Source organism: Cervus elaphus, chromosome 29 (assembly GCF_910594005.1).
Source record: "Cervus elaphus chromosome 29, mCerEla1.1, whole genome shotgun sequence".
NCBI classification, from domain to species: domain Eukaryota; kingdom Metazoa; phylum Chordata; class Mammalia; order Artiodactyla; family Cervidae; genus Cervus; species Cervus elaphus.
In genome coordinates this window covers 10,633,142-10,646,363 of record NC_057843.1, presented here as the reverse complement: position 1 = coordinate 10,646,363, position 13,222 = coordinate 10,633,142, and the positions used below count along the sequence as shown (strand labels likewise).

At 44.9% G+C, this 13,222-nt stretch overlaps 1 long non-coding RNA gene across 1 annotated transcript; it reads left to right on the top strand.

Moving 5' to 3' along the window:
- The first annotated feature begins 638 nt into the window (after positions 1–638).
- On the top strand, positions 639–4,382 carry LOC122685825. Its single transcript, XR_006338556.1, has 3 exons — positions 639–787; positions 1,371–1,444; positions 4,130–4,382. It is a non-coding gene; the product is annotated as an uncharacterized LOC122685825 (long non-coding RNA).
- The last annotated feature ends 8,840 nt before the right edge of the window (positions 4,383–13,222 follow it).

Genomic DNA, 13,222 nt, shown 5'->3' with positions numbered 1-13,222 from the left:
TACTGAGCACCTACTGTATGCCCCTCGCTGCCTCTCATTTAACCTTCAAAACAGCTCTGGGTGGTAGGTAGTATTAGCCCTAGTTTTCAAGAATCGAGAACTGAGAATCAGGTTAAACGGCATGATTTTTTCATGTTCCTATGATGAATTTTCTCAAGTATCCCACAGTAACTCCCTGCAAAGCTGAATCAAAGGTGGGGTCAGCTGTAGTTGCCCAGACATCACTCTCTAAGGACTCTCCAGTCTTGCTGGAATGTAGTAACGTGGAGAACGTTGTTAATTCCACTCCCCCCACCCCGCCCCCGCTCAGCACTTTCTCTTAAGGAGAATAGAGTAAAAAGCTGTAAGAAATAGCCGAGGGGCTTCTGAGGGTGAAGTGGAGCTGTAACGCCTGGCTTCTAGCCATCCTTCTGGAACGTGGAGAAGACAGGGATTAACTCATGACTCTGGTTTGCTGAGGTGGAGAGAGCCGGTTTGGGACCGCTCAGGAAAGGCGGAGCGGCTGCCACCAGAGGGCGCCCTTCGCTCCTCCCTACACCCCGCCCGGTCCGCACCCCGCGCGCTGCTCTAGCGCCAGCCTGGTCTCCACCCGCATCTCTTTCATTTCTCCAGTCTTTCCCTTTCTCCTCGCCCTCCTCCCTCCACGCTCACCCGCTCCCGCTCTTCTCTCTGAGGCTCATAAGGTAGCAATGAAGGAAGCCTCCTGTAACTGCTTTTCCACCGCTAGGCACTTTGTTGTGTCTATCCATGGAGGTCGTCTGGCAATTTTATGTGACGTTCACTTTGGGTAAATCTTTTCAGTTCTTAATAACAACGTTGCTGGAATTGTTTTACCAGGGGGAAAATAGCAAGCCCACCATACTAGAATTACAACAGGCCTTGCTTTTTAACTTTTAGAGTGACAGCTAGTTAAAAAGCCAATTTCCGGGTGATCACGTAAACGTGTGTCTAAATGGGAAAGGTGTTTCATAAAACAAAATCTAGCCTTTTTCCAAATTCCTTTTAAAAATGAAATAATCCAGAACGTTGTTGAAAATAGTTGGATCTTTTTCCCCACATGATAAGAGGAAAGACATAAGTGGGAAGATTGGGAAGAGAGAGGGATGGGGTAGAAAAAGAAATAGGAAGATAAGGAAGACATAGTGGGAGGAGGGCACAGTTTGACCTGAGGAAAAAGAGGATGAAAAAGTGATGAAGAGAAAAGGGAAAGAAAAGAGGCACGTATTACGTGCCCAGAATGACTTAAGTGGGTAGAAATTAAAGCCTGGGTGTTAGCACCTTAAGTTTTCCTTGCCTATGAGGTGGAAGGTGAGGGGGAAATCCAGAGAAAAGAGTCCTAGAGAAACTGCTAACTCCACCATCTTCCTCAGAGCATGTGCTCATCTTCTATACCCACAGCAGAGGAAACTGCAGCAGGAAGGTCCAAATCTGTTCCCCTTGCAAGGTGAGTGTGCTTCCATCTGCCAGGCTGTCTGCTTGCTTTGCACGTCTCCCCATATCATATGCTAACAGCACCCATCGTCTGCCATCCTGGCAGGAGCCCAAGAAGACGCAGCTAAATTAGAACGTGGGGGAGAGGAGGAGAGCACGCCTTGTTTTCTGCTCTGGAATTTGTGGTGATTCATGAGTCATTGCTACTGTTTAGTCGCTCAGTCGCTCAGTCGTGTCCGACTCTTTGAGACCCCTTGGACTGTAGCCCACCAGGCTCCTTTTTTCATGGGATTCTTTAGGCAAGAATACTGGAGTGGGTTGCCATTTCCTTCTCCAGGGGATCTTGAGGCCTTTGGAGGTCCAGACAATTGGGATCCTTTAGAAAAGGATTCACAGTTTTGTGCTGGGCTTGCCCAGTGTCTCCTCATTCCCTTTGACCTGGTTGGTACGCTTCTGAACATCAGCAGATTTTTGTGGGAACAGTCTTGGGATTCAGTTGAAATAAATGCTGCTCCAAGATAAGGCTCTTTAGTTCACTTTTGGTGGTCTGGAGTTCATTCCTTTTTCGATTCAAACAATAAGTATTTGTTGCATGATTTCCACATGCCAGAACAGGAAACAGGGTGGATTGAAAGATCCCTGCTGTCTCACAGAGATTCTCTTCTCACAGAGCAGGACAGGACCAAAGAAATAAACAAGAAATCTATCAACAAGTAACATGAGCTACACAGAGAATTACAATAAGTCACCGTAATAGCGAGTGAATGGGTGGGCTTCTGGCGTGGGTCGTCTGAGCTGGTGACATCACTCGGAGTACCAGAGGCCCCCATACTGCCAAGATATGAGGGGACACATTGCAGGCAGAGTCACAGCTGGTGCAAAGTCCACAGCCCAGGACTAACGTTGGAACATCTGAGGAACAGAGACAAGGCTAACTTGTCCTGAGCCCAGTGAATGAACAGAGAGGTGTGGGATGAGTTGGAAAGACAGTGGAGGGTAGGGGGGATCATTGAGGCTTTTCTGACTCAAAAGAAGGAATTTGGAATTTTTTTCCAAATGCAGTGGGAAATCATCAGAAAGCTTTAAGCTTAGGGATGATTTGATCTGGTCTGTATTGGCTCAGATGGTAAAGAATTTGCCTGCAATGCAAATTTGATCCCTGGGTTGGGAAGATCCCCTGGAGGAGGGCATGCAGCCCACTCCAGAATTCTTGCCTGGGAAATCCCATGGACAGAGCCTGACGGGCTACAGTCCATAGGGTTGTGAAAGAGTTGGACACGACTGAGTGACTAACACATGCACACACATATTTTTAAAAGGTCACTGGTGGGTTTGTGAAGAGGGAACAAGTCTGGGATCAGGGTGGACACCACAATGGTAAAACAGAAATTCATGGTGGCCCAGACTTGATGGTGGTGGAGTTGTAGAAGTAGAGATGTGGAGAAGAGAATGGATTAGGGTGCACTGTAAATGTAGCATCGAAGGCCCTGAGGAAGATGAAAGAAAGAGACCCAGAACATCCCTAGATTTTTGGCTTAAGTAACCAAGTGGATTGTGTTGCCCTTTTCTGAGACGGGGTCCTTGAAAGAGGAGCTGGTCTGGATGTGGAGAGGTAGAGTCAAGAGCTCTCTTCTGGGCAAGTTCATTTGAGATGCCTGTGAAACCATTCAAGTCTTCATCTAGAGTTCTGGGCAGAGGTCAGGGCTGTAGGAAGAATCCCCTAGTGCTGTTTTTTAAATTGCTATTGTGTTTGTCTTCCTCTGCTTCCCTGGTGACTCAGATGGTAAAAACTGCCTGCAATGCAGGACACCTGGGTTCAGTCCCTGGGTCTGGAAGATTCCCTGCAGGAGGAAATGGCAACCCACTCCAGTATTCTTACCTGGGGAATTCCATGGACAGAAGAGCCTGGCTGGCTACAGTCCATAGGGTCGCAAAGAGCTGGATACGATTGAGAACTAATTCTTTCCTTCCTTTTTGTCTTCCTCTGCCCACATTCTCTTCTCCTAAGACCATGCAGCCTTCTTTTCTTGATCTACTGGCTCTTTTTCTTTGTATGTATGACAACCTAGGCTGACCAAAGTCTTTATTGACCCTGATCATTTTTCCATGTTGGAAATATGAGAATAGGACCATGTTCCCATCTATTCCCATCACCCTCCACTATCCCAAGTTATATACACACACACACACACATTCTCTCTCTCTCTCACTCTTCTGGATCTTACAGCATAAATATGTAAATACAGGTTAAGGAAAGCTCATTGAATGGAGCAGTTGGGGAGGCTTCCAAAATATCAATATCAAAAGATAATATCATTTTTAATGACCGTTACTGGGGGCTCAGATGGTAAAGAATCTGCCTGCAAGGTGGGAGACCCAGGTTCAACCCCTGGGTAGGGAAGATCCCCTGGAGAAGGGAATGGCAACTCACTCTAGTATTCTTGCCTGAAAAACTCCATGGACAGAGAAGCCTGATGGGCTACAGTCCATGAGGTCACAAAGAGTCAGACATGACTGAGCAACTAACAGACCCACACCCTGTTTCTCTGATGGAAAAACTGAGCTGCAGGTAGATCTAGGTTTTCATGTACAGCTTACCAGGGTAGAGGCAGAAACTAAGCCCCATTCTATATCTCATTTGCTGGCGAGCAGAGCTACAGAGACATGCTAACACATCTAGGGGTCTCTTCATCCCCAGCCTGCACCTGATACCTGCAAATACTCTGCCTCTTGCTGTCACTGGGACCAGAGGAAACAGGAATGAACTGCGACTCCAGAGCCCAGCACCGACTGAGCTCTAGCTCTGACCCTGAGATCCAAAAGAAAGAAGGAAAATGCTTATTGAGGATTCTTATGTGGCAAAACTGCGCCAGTGCTCTTCAGGTTTCAGTCTTAATTTTAACAGCAATCCTGTGAAGTGATTCCTATTATGCCTGTTTTACAGATGAAGAAACAAGGGCTCCGACGGCTGCAATGACTTCTTGGTGTGTGGGAATCACGCCCTGATCTATTGGCAGCTATTGTCCTGTATTGCTCCACCTTGTAATGTACCCAAGGGCCAGATTATTACCTTCTCTGGCCCAGAGTGTCTTCATTTATTAAATGGAACATGACATTTTTTATTTTTATGGGTTCATCTAACTCTGATATTCTGGATTGTAAATGCATTTGAATGCTTAACTTTCCACTTTTCTAAGCAAGGGTTTTGAATCATACTGTGAGTGACATGCTTTAGCCAGAGTGTGACTTTCACCCTTTCACTACAAGAGGGGATAATTGACCTTGCTTGTGGAGTGGATTTGTTACCCTGACACCCAGGAGTGAAAGGCCACTTAGACACAGAAAGGATACTGACATAGCTTCTTTGTTCCCCTTGTTTATAGCTCTTGGTTTCTTCTTCTCTTTCTTTGTCTTTGGAAAATGCTTCTCATTTTCTAAATCCTTGTGCTTTGAAGACCAATTTTGCCAGAGAAATGTCAAAGGAGACACGGGGTTAAATACGGAATCGATTCTGTTCACTTTGAGCTGCAGTCTCCTGACTGTCACCCCAGACCCTGTCATCCTGGTGAGAGCAGAGGCTTGGCATTCTGGGATCACCACCTCCTTTGCCAACAGCAAAGGGCAAAGGGTTCTTTCCTAATTGATGTTTGCCTGTCTGGATCCTGAAGGGCATTCTGATGGTTGAAAGGAAAGGCAGCGCCTGGCTGGCAGCATGATGTTTTGGTCAAAATCTATCTTCACTGCAGAAATTCTCATGATGTTTTAATCTCATCCCTTTGGGTGATTGTCCATTTATAACATGTTTTAAAACTTTAGCAAGGGGAATATTCTTAGTGTTCTTGACAATTATCTATTCATGAAGAATTGTTATTATTAATTTTGTATAAAATATACCATGAATGGGGGTTGGATTTTGTAAAGTACCTTTGCTGTATCTTAGTATGTTCATATGATTTTTCTTCTCTAGATTGATATGCTGGGTTCCTTCCATTCATTGATTTTGGAGGGTATGCAAGGCTAGAGTTTTGAACAAGCCTTGTATACCCAGGATAAATTCCACTTGGTGTTATTTATACCATTATAAAAGAATGGTATAAAATTCTTTTCATATAGTGTTGGCTTCAACTTACTAATAATTCTTTAAAGGTTTTTGCTTCTGGGTTCATGGGAGATACTAGTTTTGTTTTCTTTTCTTGTGAAGTCTTTGTCTGGTTTTGGTACTGAGATAGTGCTGTCCTCATGGAATCAGTTAGGAAGTGTTCCAGTGCCTCTCTTTTCTGGGAAAGATGCTAAGGGAATCGATACAATTTCTCCCTTAAATGTTTGTTAAAAGTCATCAGTGGGGAGGGGGGATCGGGATGGGGAATAAGTGTAAATCTATGGCTGATTCATATCAATGTATGACAAAACCCACTGAAATGTTGTGAAGTAATTAGCCTCCAACTAATAAAAAAATTTAAAAAAAAAAAAAAAGTCATCAGTGAAACCATCTGGGCCTAATGCTTTCAGTTTAAGAAGGTTATTAATTATTGATCCACTTACTTTCTTTAATAGAGAAAAGCCTGTACAGATTATATATTCTCTTGGTAGAAAAAGAGTTTCGGAGAAAAAAGACTTGTATCTTCAAGGAATTGACCCATTTCATCTAAGTTATCAAATTTGTAGGTATAGGTTTGATCATTATATTCCTTTATTACTCACAACATCCATGGGAGGTGTTGTGATAGCCCTGCTTTCATTTCTGATATTGGTAATTTCTCTCTTTTTCTCTTTATTAGCTTGGCCAGGGGTGTATCCATTTTATCGATCTTTTCAAAGAATCGGCTTTTGGGTTTGCTGATTTTCTCTGTTGCTATCCTGCTTTCAATTTCATTTATTTCTATTCTAACTGCAATCTGCCTCTCAATGCAGGAAACTTAAGAGATATGGGTTTGATCCCTGGGTTGCGAAGATCCCTTGGAGGAGGGCATGGCAACCCACTCCAGTATTCTTGCCTGGAGAATCCCATGGACAGAGAAGCCTGGTGGGCCACAGTCCCTGGGGCCGTAAAGAGTTGGACATGACTGAGGTTACCGAGCACACAGCCATGCACAGTATAAGCTTAGACTACTGGCTTTAGATCTTTCTTCTTTTGTAGTAAATGTATTAAATGCTATAAATTTCCCTTTATGCACTGCTTTCTCTGTATATAATAGATTTTGATAAGTTGTGTTTTCAATTAGTTTAAATTTTTAAAATCTTCTCTTGAGACTTCCTTGACCCATGTGGTATTTAAAAGTACATTGTTTAGTCTCCAAATATTTTAGAATTTTTCAGCAATCTTTTTGTTATTGATTTCTAGTTTATTTCCACTGCGGTTTGAGAGCATACTTTGGTTTCTCTCTTTTTTTTTTTATTTGTTAAGGTATGACAAGGAAGCAACCTGTGTCCTTCAACAGATGAATGGGTAAAGAAGATGTGGTATATATATACATAATGGAAGTCTACTCAGTCATAAAAAGAATGAAATAATGCCATTTGCAGCAAAAGATTATCATACTAAGTGAAGTAAGTCAGACAAAGACAAATATTGTATGATGCTGCTTATATGTGGAATCTAAAAAAAATGATACAAGAGAACAAAACAGAAATAAACTCATGGACTTAGAAAACAAATTTATGGTACCAAAGGGGAAAGGGAGGGAGGGATAATTTAGGAGTTTGAGATTAACATTAACTACTGTACTTAAAATAGGTAACAAGGATCTACTGCATAGCACGGGGAATTATACTCAATGTATAATGGAAAAATAATCTTAAAAAGAATGTATAGTTTTCTCTTGATTAGTATTAATGTGGTGTATCTTTCTCCATTTCTTGAATTTAAAAAACTATTGTATCAAATCTATCACGAGTGAAATTATTACTTTGAAGAATGTAACCACTCTTGCAAAAAGCAGGATAGTAAGCCATTTTCAGTCATTCACACCTTAGTATAAATCAGTGCATAAGCTCCTGTCAGTAAACAGATAAGGGCAGTTTTATGTGGAAGGAAATGGAGAAGCTGTAAGAGATGATGAGTCAGTAGCTGAGAAAGGGAGATAGAAGCCCTGCAGAGAGAAAGGAGGGGTAGTCAGAAGTAAAAGGCACATCTTGTGCTCCTTAAGACTTTTGCTTAAGGCTGATAGGGCGTGAATGTGTAGGAGCGTCCCTGTCTAGGTGAATTCTTCAGTAGCTGTGTACTGATGTGTACTGAGTGTGGACCTGGATATGGAGCAGGAGCTAGGAACACACGAGGGCTCCCAGGAGCAACCTAGTGACCTCCTAGTGGCTCCATACAGTCTGCCTTAGAACTTGCTGTGGTTTTGCTCTCTAGGTATATGAAATTGAAGGGAAAACAAAATTAACGTATAGGCTTATTCCCCAAGGTTCCTTTTTTGCTTCCTTCCTTAAGCCATATCATCTCAAACCCTTTTTACTTGGACTGCATCAAGGTAGCCTAGTGTTCCCAATTATGCTCAACTCCAGGAGGTGGGGTGTTCTTTCAAAGCCCACTTCCTGTCAGAGTGTCTCAGTCTTGAGAGGATCTGTCCAGGCAGGACTAGCCCTTCAGCCAAGCTGAGTATGTGGTGTGTCTTGAGGGTGTGATTTGAGGAACGCCCACAGGGTTCCCACACTCAAGAAATTTCTTCCCTACTCATGCCTAAAATCCTGTCCTTGATGATTCATATCTGTTGTTAGCACCTGGGGCCTGGAAGGGAAAGACACCTGGCTGTTTGCTTCCTAATTTTGCCTGGCAGTGGCCCAGGATTAGGGTCATAAAGGGATTTCTGAGTGTACAAATTGGAGTGTCTTGCTGCTGCTGCTAAATCACTTCAGTCGTGTCCGACTCTGTGCGACCCCATAGACGGCAGTCCACCAGGCTCCCCCGTCGCTGGGATTCTCCAGGCAAGAACACTGGAGTGGGTTACCATGTCCTTCTCCAATGCATGAAAGTGAAAAGTGAAAGTGAAGTCACTCAGTTGTGTCTGACTCTTCGAGACCCCATGGACTGCAGCCTACCAGGCTCCTCTGTCCATGGGATTTTCCAGGCAAGACTACTGGAGTGGGGTGCCATTGCCTTGCAGCTTCTCATAAATGCTGACAAAATTCAGTATGAGGCCTCAAGGCTTTGGGTCAGGGGGAGAAAATCAAAGAGGCTCTCAGTGATTATTTCTTAGGAAGCAGGTTAATAGCAATGGGCTGGGTTTGACCAAACTTAGGCTAGATCATGGCGTTCAACACATGACCCATTGTATATCCTTGTTTGTATTCAGGTCATGTAAAAGCATGTGAAATAAGATTGCATATTGGCATCTATTCCACTCTGTCTTTATTGGACCACATTTATTATATGGCAGTGATTTGGTAGCTTGAACTAAAGCTCTGCTGAGTATTCAAATGACCACTTACTCTAATCTCCCTTCTTTCCATTTATATCCCATTCGTAGTTTTTATTTATTTATTTATTTTTTACCTTTTGACTGTACCGAGCGGCATGCAGAATCTTAGTTCCCCCACCAGGGATTGAACTCATGCCCGCTGCATTGGCACAGACTCTTAATTACTGGATTGTCAGGGAAGTCCCTTAAAAAAAGTCTTTTTTTTTTTTTTTTTTCTTTACCTTATCTTCCATTCTTTTCCACTCTCCTCCCAACCAGTTAATATCCACATACCCACAGCGGTCTCCACACCATTTTACTTTCTGAGAATGACTGCGTGTGGACATCTATGGGCATCAAATGTGGACCCATTTTTATCTCCCTTGGGTGGAGCCCTACCTCTAACTGCAGGGTTACTGGAGCCTCCTAAGTAACCTCTTCAGGCTCTGCTACCTTCAGTGCTCCCCCTTCCACGTGATAGTCCATCTGAGAAAGTCTGCAATCCAGTGGGCACAGCGGAAGCATCCCTGGACACAGGCTAGAGGTTTGAGCTTGAACGCCTGTTCCATCATTTTCCCTTGTAGATGATTCTGTAAGACAGATGGCACTTAGCCAGTTCTACCTCAGTAATAAGATCTGACTCTGTGAAGGCAAAAACATGTGATGTGTTAACCAACGTTCAGAGCAGAATTATTCACAATAACCCAAAGGTGGAAACAACCCAGATGTGTATTAACATATGAATGGATAAACAAAATGTGGTATATTCATACAGTGGAATATTATTCAGCCACAAAAAGAACAGATTTCTGACACATGCCACAACATGGATGAACCTTGAAAATAAGCTAAGTGGAAGATGCCAGATACAAAAGGACAATTATTGTATAATTGCGTTTGTAGAAAATACTTAGAATAGGCAAACTCCTGGAGACAGAGTAAATTAGACATTAGATGTTAGTGGAGATTGGGTGAAGTAGAGAGTGGGGAGTTATTGCTTAATAGGCTCAGAGTTTCTGTTTAAGGTGATGAAAAATTATGGAAGTAGTGGTGATGGTTGTATAATTTGTGACTGTCACTAATGCCACCAAATTCTACACTTAAAAATGGCTCAAATGGCACATTTTATATTACATGTATTTTGCCACAATAAAAGGTAGTGAAAAGAACAAACCCCAAACCTGGGGGCTTAATAATAAACCTATCAATGTGACTCAAGATTCCTGGCATGGGAAGAGACACATAGAGCTAGGAAAAGAGTAAAAATTCAGGAAAAACAACTATTAAGACCTAAAATCAAGCAAACATGGCTTCTTTGGGAAAGGCAACTTAGATAAAGTGAAGTTACCAGGAGTGGGGAGGCAGATACAGCTGATGAGTAGATGCCAGATCAGGAAAAGCCTGTGTCTTGTGCAAAAGAGAGTCAACCCGACCCAGGGAAGGGTTTTTAAGCAGAAAGGAACATACATGTATCAGCTTTGCTCGTGGGAAAAATCACCCCAGCAGGGGTGGGGGATTACTGCACAAGAACACCGCTGAGGGGACTTCCCTGGCGGCCCAGTGGCTGAGAATCTGCCTGCGATGCAGGAGGCACGGGTGCGACCCCTGGTCGGGGAACTCAGATCCCACCTGCCGAGAAGCGGTTGAGCCTGTGCGCCGCAACTACTGAAGCCCAAGTGCTCTGGACCCTGCGTGACATGACTGGGGAGTCCGTGTGCCCCAACACAAGACCCCGTGTGATGCAGTGAAGAGCCTGCGTGCCGCCAGGGAGCCCCGACGTGGCTGGGCGAGGGACTGAACTAACAGAAGGACAACGCTGAGAGCAGAGCCAGCTTCTGGGCCAGGCTGTGGGGCAGGTGCCCCCCTAGTCTGCACTGGAAACAGGTACAGAGCCCCTGAGAACCAGCTGGAGTGCCAGGAGAGCCAGCAGTGCCTCCTGGTTGTCTTACCCGCCTTCAGTTCAGCTCAGTCGTGTCCGACTCTTTGGGACCCCATGGACCGCAGCACGCCAGGCCTCCCTGTCCATCGCCAACTCCCGGAGTCCACCCAAACCCATGTCCATTGAGTCAGTGATGCCATCCAACCATCTCATCCTCTGTCGTCCCTTTCAATCTTTCCCAGCATCAGGGTCTTTTCAAATGAGTCAGCTCTTCGCATGAGGTGGCCAAAGTATTGGAGTTTCAGCTTCAGCATCAGTCCTTCCAATGAACACCCAGGACTGATCTCCTTTAGGATGGACTGGTTGGATCTCCTTGCAGTCCAAGGGACTCAAGAGTCTTCTCCAGCACCACAGTTCAAAAACATCAATTCTTCGGTGCTCAGCTTTCTTTATGGTCCAATTCTCACATCCATACATGACCACTGGAAAAACCATAGCCTTGACTAGACAGACCTTTGTTGGCAAAGTAATGTCTCTGCATTTTAATATTCTGTCTAATATTCTTGGTCATAACTTTCCTTCCAAGGAGTAAGCGTCTTTTAATTTCATGGCTGCAGTCATCATCCACAGTGATTTTGGAGCCCCCAAAAATAAAGTCTGCCATTGTTTCCACTGTTTCTCCATCTATTTCCCATGAAATGATGGGACCGGATACCATGATCTTAGTTTTCTGAATGTTGAGCTTTAACCCAACTTTTTCACTCTCCTCTTTCACTTTCATTAAAAGGCTCTTTAGTTCTTCTTCACTTTCTGCCATAAGGGTGGTGTCATCTGCATATCTGAAGTTATTGATATTTCTCCCAGCAATCCTGATTCCAGCTTGTGCTTCATCCAACCCAGAGTTTCTCATGATGTACTCTGCCCACCCTCACACAAGCTTTATCGGCTATAACAGGAGCCCACGTGTGTCTTGCACTGGGCTCAGCCTCATACCAAGCCCTCAAGTGGGAGAACGACCTTGTGGAATGTAAGTCCAGTGACATGACAGCTGGGTGAGCCCTGGAGACTCTCACCTAAATGTCCTTCTTCCTGCCAAGGTCATCTCAGGGTAAACACCCTAAGAAGGGAAATGAAAGAGGGGTGTTTTCCTTCAACCTGAGAACATTCTGATTGTTTCACTTGTGCCTGTCCCATTTCTCTTATCCAGACTGAGTGAGCCTGTCTCAGCTCGGAAAGAATGCCCTTTCTCCTGCTGGGTTTGGTCTCCTTGCCCACTCCCCGCCCCCCACTGCCCTGGAGGCTGTGTGGGGGCCTGGATTCTCATGGGGCTGCCCCACTGCTCCCCACTAGCATTGCTGCCCCGTTGGAGGCTCTGCTCTAAACCCGCAAGGGCTGCCCTTCTGTCTGCTCCCAGAAATGGCTCCCTGGCAGCTCTCGGCTTTGAGACCCTGAAAACAGTTACCTGGGCTTGGTGCTGGGCGTGCTGGTGCTTCGACTCTGCATTCAGTGACCTCCTGTTGGTAGCTTGAAATCAGCCATGTAGAAGTATTTATGATGCCAAACTCAGCCACTCTGCACTGGTGCCGAATAGAATCTCAGAGACAGAGTTTTAAGTGAAGTAGAAAATTATAGCTTTATTGCTTCACCTGGCAAAGGGGGACACAGCAGGCTCAAGACCTGAAAATTTGTATGTCCCTACCCAGGAGGCTTTGGTGAGGAGTTTTACAGCAATGGTACAAGGGTGGGGTTGTTGAGAAGGATCCGGGTTTGTGCAGGTTCCAAGTTCCTTTGATCTGGCCTCAGAGGATCCCCTGATGAGCTTTTTGATTCCCGAGGTTATGAAACTGTGACCTTCTCTCTGGCTTGGAGAATGCTTCAAGTAGTTAACATCTCCTATTTGTTCAGGGCTCCAGTTCTGCAGAAGAGCTCAAAGATGTTGCTAAGTGTATCCCTTGAGGTGGAACTGGGATTCCATACCAAGGCCGGCTATTGCTTCTTGGCTGCTCCTCCCTTGTCTCTGCAGTCTCTCCCTACCGTGATTAGCAGCTATTTGAACCTGCCCTTTGGGATTCAGGGAGGGTCATGGAGGCTAGGGCTTCCCTGATAGTTCAGTTGGTAAAGAATCCACCTGGAATGCAGGAGACCCTGGTTCGATTCCTGGGTCGGGAAGATCTGGTGGAGAAGGGATAGGCTACCCACCCCAGTTCTTGGGCTTCCCTTGTGGCTCAGCTGGTAAAGAATCCGCCTGCAATGTGGGAGATCTGGGTTCAATCCCTGGGTTGGGAAGATCCCCTGGAGAAGGGAAAGGCTACCCACTCCAGCATTCTGGCCTGGAGAATTCCATGGACTGCATAGTCCATGGGGTGGCAAAGAGTCAGACAGGACTGAGTGACTTTCACTTTCACTCTCACGGAGGCTGAAGCCCATTTCCTACAAACAAGAAAGGAGGACACAGAAAGGTTTCTGTGCCCAGGAGCCCCACAGGGTTCTGCTCAGTTTTATTCACACCACA